Below are 7,752 nucleotides of genomic sequence, written 5' to 3' on the forward strand. Positions count from 1 at the left end.
CCGCTCTGACATAGAAACAACCTGTACACACTCCCAGAGGATGAGGTACTTGTGACGCTCCCTTCCACACCCTGCCCACCCCCAACAGCTTTCCCATGTAGAGTTAGCTCCCAGGCACCTGCCTCCCTGTGCCGAGGTGGGTGGTCAGAGGACATAATGGCCGCTCTCCTTCTTTTCAGATTTCCAATGTCAAGCTGACTGACCCCTGAAGCAAGCCAAGGTGGGAACGGTGTCTCTGCTCCCAAAAGTCACCTTAGGTATCCTTGCTCCCAAGTCATTATTTTAAAACATAAAATCAAAACCAAAAGTCAATAAATGAGTCCCCCAAAGGGATTGAAGGACTCAAGGAGTGACGCAGGCCAAGTCCATCTTGTCACAGGTCCACCTCCCAGGAGGCATCTAGCATGTGCTGATAGAGGTGGGGGAGGGGAAAGGGTTAACCCAGGATTCTTAACCCTACCTTGGGTGGGAAAGAGTGAGTCTGCTCCACCACCTCCCCACCCACTCCTGTGTTGGGTTCACCTCCCTTTGAAGTGTTTCTTTGGTAAGGTGAAGGGGTGAGGGCTATCTAGTCTTATTTCACGTGATTGTGGCCCACGAGAGGGACAATGCTGGCTGAGGGGCCTGCCTTACCCAGAAAAAGGCGCTTCAGCAGTTCACTGACTGTGGCTCTCTGGGCTGGGGCCTGCATCAGCAATCCATCCAGGGAGTCCTTCCAGGAGGGAGAAACCTTATGGAGGTTTTTCAGCTTAGGAGGCGGGTTGTCCTGGATCATCTTTATGGCATTCAAGGATGGTTCATTTAAATAAGGGGGCTCCCCATCTACTCAATGACCGTTACTCCTAGGAATCACATATCCACGTCTGGTCCTTTGGGTAGGCAGAAGATGAGCTCGGCAGCCATCGAGTAAGGGTTGTGCGCCAGGGACTTCCTCCTGGATACCTCTTTGTTAACTCGGGCTCAGAATCCAAGTTGGAGAGCCTCACTCTCCTGTCTTGGGACAGCAGGATTGAGCGGTTCTTAACGTCCCCATGATTTACACTGATAATAGAGTACAGACAGAGTCTTCAGGGCAACACACTACACAGCAACAATCTGCTCCTCATTCATCCAGGAGTGAGTGGCAATGTCTGTGAGGGCTCCCCGTTACAGGAATTCCATGACCGCCCAGAGCTTGTCCCCAACCAGGTAGCTGTTGTACGTCTCTGCCACATTCTCATGCTAATGGTCTCCCACTAAGACGGCCTCATTAAAGAGAAGCTCTTGTCGCAGCTGCTTCCAAAGGTCTGTCTTCATAGCCACCAGTTGGCCTGCTTTGCACAGTGGAGATTCTCAAAACGCCAGTGGAACTCTCGCCAATCTTGATGTCATCCAGGTGGGGGGTCCGGGTGGTCCAGGGTCGACCACAAGGTGCAATGCATCTCGGAACTGTTCATGGGACACCTTGGGCAAGTGGGTTCCTGATGAGCGCATGGCAGGTCAGACTGAAGGGGGTAGGGAAGGACACAAAAGGCCAGCTGGGCTTCTGAGGAATGTGGGCTCAGGATACTTTGGGCAAGGGCTGGCTTTGGGCCAGCACGGGGCAGTGGCCTGGAGGAGGAGTGTGGAGGGAGGCCTCCTGAGGAGGGACCAGAAGGAGTAGGATTATGGGACTCACCCTGAGGCCCTTTATGGGATGGTCCTTATGAGCACAAGGGTATGTGTTAAAAGGCCTTGCAGTCAATAACTTCACCTTACCTCCTGGACCTGGGGGTGGTGGGGTCCAGACATCAGGCACCAACAGGGGTTGTTTGTCCCTGGATGCCTGGGGCCTCCCTAGCTGGCCCAAAGCTCCCTCCCCTTGGGCCTCTTCTCCATCTCTGCTGCTGCCATCATGGACTCCAACGATCAACTGCTCAACTCCGACCCCTGTCCCCAAACGCTGGGTGTACCTTCTCTTGGGTTTGGCTATGGCCCCTTGTCCTCTTGGCCTCAGTCAGACCATTCTCTTGAGGAGATGGGGCTGGAGAACCTGGCAGGGGCTGGGGATGGCTATCCTGCTGCTGAAGGGAATTGAAACAGCTTATAGAAGTGTTCTCAAACTTATCCAACAATAGTGAGAGGGCCCCATCCTTTGAGCCCTTGCTCCCCTAAATTCGTATGGGCCCCATGCTGGATGTGGTGATGTAGGCAGGTTCAATGAGGGGTTTGGGCTGCAGGGCCCACTCTGTGATGAGCCCCTGCCACTAACAAGAAAGCCTGAGGACTTCTGCTCCTGCTGGTCAAAGCCCAAGTGCATTTGGGGGCTTGGTGTCGGATGACTGAAATCTCCAGCCTCCAGTTATTCTTCCCAAGCATGGTATGTGGACCATTGCTGCCTTCCTCTCAGCTACCATGCCTTGCTCCCCAGCTAGGTCACTGCTTCTCCTGGGGCTCAGTGGTCCCTCAGATCACCCAGGCCAGAGCAGCTACCACCATGATGAATCTTGCAGCAACAGCCCCAGACTTTTTTTTTATGTATTGCTCAACTTTGCTGATTTTTTCTTTTCTTCTTCTTTTTTTTTTTTTAGACTTAAAAATGCCTTTTATTATGGGAAAGGGGGAGAGAGTGAACATTTATACATACCTGCATATTCCAGGAACTGTGCAAATATTATCTCATTTGATTCTCACAACTCTGCAACACAACTATGGCCATTTTATAGTTAAGGATACACGCAAACAGAGGTCAAGAGACTTGCCGACAGTCACACATCTAACAAATGTCTGAGGCTGGATTTGGACTCAGGATTTCCTGACTCTAGACCCAATACTCTAACCATTGCACCACCTAGCTGCTAGATGCTTCTCTGGAAGGGGGAAAGGGGAGGAATATTGTAGAAAATTTTAGTGATATAAAAATTTATAAAAAGATTTTTTAAAAAGAAAATAAACAGAAAGAATTCTACAGTATTTAAACTCCATAACCAGAAAAGCACACAAAAGATAAATGAAAAAAAAATATCCACGGATGAGCCTCTATGTATCTGTGCAGGTTGATAGCATAAAGGAGAAGAAAAAAAAACACAACTAAACTCTCTTGCATAGCCCTCAACCTTGGAAAATGTTCATTGCATATCCTTTTCAGAAGCTTCCTTTCTTCTCCCTCTGGGCATAACCTATTCTCGCATTACTTAGAGTATTTTCTTTGGCTCTGCTCCTACTAAACAAGACCTATGAGGACCTGTGGAGAAAGGGCCAATAAGCTAAAACAGTTATGATTTTAAAAGAAATTAATTTATAACCCCTTGACAGAAATCTGGGAAAGGAAACTAGAAGTATCCTCAGTTGGTAGAGAGCAGGTTGCTCTAGGCTGGGATGGCCAGAAATGGTCCACAGATGTGCGGGATAAATGAGCTGAAGCAGCTCAAACTTGAAGTGCCCCCTGGTGGCTTGTGTAAATGTTGTTACTTTAAATAGCTATTCCAGACACCATCCCGTTCCTTATAACTAAAATAAAATCTTGGTTTTACATTGTGTGGGCACCGGTGCTTTACACGAAAAGAAGCAGTGAATTTAGACTGAGTCACTACTGTAGATCCCTTACCGCCATCATAATCTGGGACTGGTCCCTTCTGCACTGATCCCAAATTTTATTGATCTGTTGAGATATGACTTGAGTTTTCACTCACCTACATGTGAAACAGGCATACAACCTAGTACACATTCTTCAGAAGGACAAAGAGAAATTTCAAGCCTTGTTCAGATAATTTGACAACTCTTGACATCATTTGGATTCTGCACACCAGTTCACATTATCATGAGTACATAGTAGTTTATAAGTAGTTAGTATTTATTGAATGAATGAATGAATGAATCTATTTAGGGTCATAGATCTAGAAGAGGCCCCAGAGGTCATTTAGTGGAACTTCCTCATTTTACACAAGGACACTGAGGCACAGAGAGGTGAAAAAAAACCTGCCCAAATTCACACAGGAGGACAGTGAGGATTTGAACTCAGTACTGCTAACTCCAAATCCAGTGCTCTTCTGACTGCATAATGCCACAGGTGCCATCTTCTGATATCTGTTAGATTCAGGAATAGTCATGTACCTCAAACGACATTCTTCTATATTCCATGGATTAAAGGCAACACATACAACTAACTTAAGTGTTGCTGTCATGACAGACTCCCACTGGCACACAGTTATAAAAAGACCCTTTTGGGATGACAGACTCACTCACAAATATATTCTCACATTCAGGCTTTGTATATACCCTCACCAATGACTACTGGGGTCTTGAAAACATGTGACTAGCTAACACCTGCCATTGATTTGCTGTCATAACATCCAAATATTGATAATATTCCATGGGGATTTACACTGGGAACTGGGTCTGTACAACCTCTCAAGTCATTTACTCTGGCAGGGAATACCTGCCTCACCCTAGAACCCAACATTTCCCCATATAACCTCAACTCAAGTCACATTCACTCACTCTGAATATAGAATCACCTCTCAGAGTTCCAAGCTGCACCTTCAAATTGCTCAAGGATGCACAACCAAACACCACCCCCATCACTCTCTTTAACTCACACCACTAATACAGCCAAACACTACACTCTCTTTGCTTCCCCATAATCATATCACTAACTAATGACATCTTGGCTTCCTCACTGTTACTAAAACCAAACATTAGTTCTCTGCCTTCTGCCCACTCAGATTATACCATACCACAACTAGGCTGGCTTCCTAATATGCTTCCTCCACATGCTGATACTCTTTTTTGTCAGGGGGCAGAGAGGGGGAAAGAGGTAGTAATTCACAACTATGGGCAGATATAAGCTCTCTCCACTTCATGCAAAGCTGCCATGTTAAAGTTTATAATAGAATTCCTGATGCCCCTCAATTCATTTAGCACCCAGCAAGCTTCTTTCCATTAAAGCCATTTCCCATTTCTTCTTTTCTTCATCCCAAAGCTTATTTGCTCTATAGGTCTCACTGCATTGTTCGCGATATTAAAATCTAATTAATTTATCCTTGTTATGCATTGCTGAGTCTCTGGACTGGCTTAATGAAAATAGTTAATGTGCCAAGTCACCTATAACACACATCACACATCACTCATCTACAATTATTCTAAAAGGTCAAAAGTATTCCATCTTACCTTTTTTCTCTGTATTCATTATTCAGTGTCAAAATTTTTATATAGTGTAGGCAATCTTTTATTAGAATGTGTAACTATCTTTAAGAATATTTAATAAGAAGTAACACCTCCCCTCTGGAAGTTTCTGGTTGAGATTAATTTTTAATCTAGTATAATGATACAGATCAATTATCATTTTGATTGACTAATGAGAAGCTTTAAAATTCAACTTGTAATCTATAAACATATAGTATAGAAAAAAAAGGTTGGGTGGTAGGGGTAGGGAAGATTCTGTCCATACAGGATAAAGAAGAGTATCTGCATTTGAATAATGTCTTAGGAAATTTAGTTAAGTCTATTTTCCCTAATTATACAGAGTCCATTTTGTTAAAAGATGCCTTTTTAGAAAGATCTAGTTTTGAAGTTAAAAAGAGCAGATTCTTTAATATTCTTTTTGAAACAAAATTGAAATTTGAACCAAAGAAAGCTTCTAGTCAAAAGCAAAAATCCTCCAGTCCAGCCATGGAACATGGCATTTCCATATTTCCACCAGGGCATGTTTGTTGGGTAATCAGAACTCCAGAATTTCTGTACTGTCACATGAGACATATGAAATACAGACACTAAAGTAGTGGGTCCTGAAAGAAGAAAGAAAATTCTCCCTGCAGTGATCACATTTCTCTTGAAAGGACTTCCCTGCTTGCCCCTGTACCTCTGACAGGTCTGTCCATTTGGGATGACCAAGAATCCAAGAGCACCAGAGAAAAGCACCTAAGAATCCAAGCCACTTGGATTTCAGCAGAGAGGATCAATAGACTGAGATAGCCTTGGCACATTTTTCCATCCAGGTCCTGGATCACACCAGTTCCCATAAGCCAAACAGGTAATTCTTATTCTCCAGCAATCCTGAGGAGCAAGTGAAGCATTCAGGTATGAAGAGGGTCAGTAAGGAACAAATGTAGCCAAGCACAGAGACGAACAGCCCAATTTGTCTAACAGAACAAAACCAGGACTTCATTTTTGCCTTAATTTCTGGAGTTATTCTGTTGGCAGTGGATCCTTCAGTTCCTGGTCATGCACCCTTGTTGGAGAGAAATCCTTGAGAATTTGCAACAGTTCATTCCATCACATCTGCAGCATGAAGTTACCCCTTCATTAACCAATTGGAAAATAGCTGCTCACTAAGACAAGCTATCAGGTAACTAGACTTCTATTGTTCTCCCTTAATTTATTCATGCCATCAAAATAAGTATACCCTGCAGCTAACACAGAGAACCAAACAGGTTGGGGCAGGTCTTCTGGGTTGGGTGAATTTTTTGTGTTATCAACACTATCAATATGATTACAAAGGACATGAGGTGTGAAATGCGAAGACCCAGAGTCAATATAACTTTCCCTTATAAGAAATAAGTACAGGCATGCGAAACAAATTGTCATGCTAAACATGTTTGAGAATGTATGCCTCATTTTCCACCTACAGTCCACCACCTCTCTGCTGAGAGGCAGAAGGCATCATTCCCCTGAAGTCACAATTGGTCACTGTATTGTACAGAGTTCTAAAGTGTTTTAATGAAATTTTTACCTTCACACGTGCTAAAAAATTCCTTTTTTTATTATTAATAAATTTATTTATTTTTAGTTTTCAACATTTACTTCCACAAGATTTGGGTTCCAAATTTTCACCCCATCTCACCCCTCCCCCCACCCCAAGATGGCAAGCATTTTGAATACCCCTTCCCCTAGTCTGCCTTCCCTTCTATCTCTCCCCCTCTTCTCTTATCCCCTTCCCATTCTATTTTCCTGTAGGGCAGGATAGATTTCTGTACCCCATTTCCTGTATTTCTTATTTCCCAGTTGCATGTGAAAACATTTTTTTTAAACATGTGTTTTTAAGACTTTGGGTTCCAAATTTTCTCCCTTCCTCCCTCCCCACACACCGTCATTGAAAAGGCAAGCAAATCAATATAGGTTATACATGTGCAGTTATACAAAACATTTCTATAGTAGACAAGCTGTGAAAAACTAATTCTATTTCCCTTAATTCTATCCTGCCCCCATTTATTCTATTCTTCCTTTTGACCCTGTCTCTCCTCAGAAGTATTTGCTTCTGATTACCCCCTTTCCTAATCTGCCCTCCTCTCTATCATCCCCCTACTCTCTTGTCCCCTTCCCCCCTATTTTCCTGTAGGATAAGACAGATTTCCATACCCAATTGAGTGTGTATGTTATTCCCTCCTTAAGTCAAATCCTATGAGAATAAGATTCACTCATTCCCTCTCACCTTCCCCCATTTCCCCTCCACTGTAAGAGCCTTTTCTTTTCTTTTTTTTTTGTGAGATAATTTACCCTGTTTTACCTCTCCCTTTCTCCTTCTAGTATAATCCTCTTTGAAAAATTCTTAATGTGTGATATTGTACCTGTAAGGACTTTATATCTGATTCCAACCTTTCTGACTTTATATTCCATAAAACAATCAAAATGGGCACCAACCTACAAACTACAAATGAGACTGAAAACTTTCCAAATTAAATACACAAACATTTTCCATAATCTGCCACCAAGGCACGTGCTTTTCATGTTCTATGGCAAAATTAAAAAAAAAAAACAAACTACAGTTGACTAAATTCTTTCTGCCTCTACTACAAG

The 7,752-nt window shown here is 43.4% G+C and overlaps 1 pseudogene; it reads right to left on the reverse strand.

Annotated features, from left to right (window-relative positions):
• Window positions 1-574: 574 nt before the first annotated feature.
• LOC114022868 lies at window positions 575-2,278 on the reverse strand (annotated as a pseudogene).
• Between the last annotated feature and the right edge of the window lie 5,474 nt (window positions 2,279-7,752).

This window comes from Vombatus ursinus, unplaced genomic scaffold (genome assembly GCF_900497805.2).
Source record: "Vombatus ursinus unplaced genomic scaffold, bare-nosed wombat genome assembly UNPS02014814.1, whole genome shotgun sequence".
NCBI classification, from domain to species: Eukaryota; Metazoa; Chordata; class Mammalia; order Diprotodontia; family Vombatidae; genus Vombatus; species Vombatus ursinus.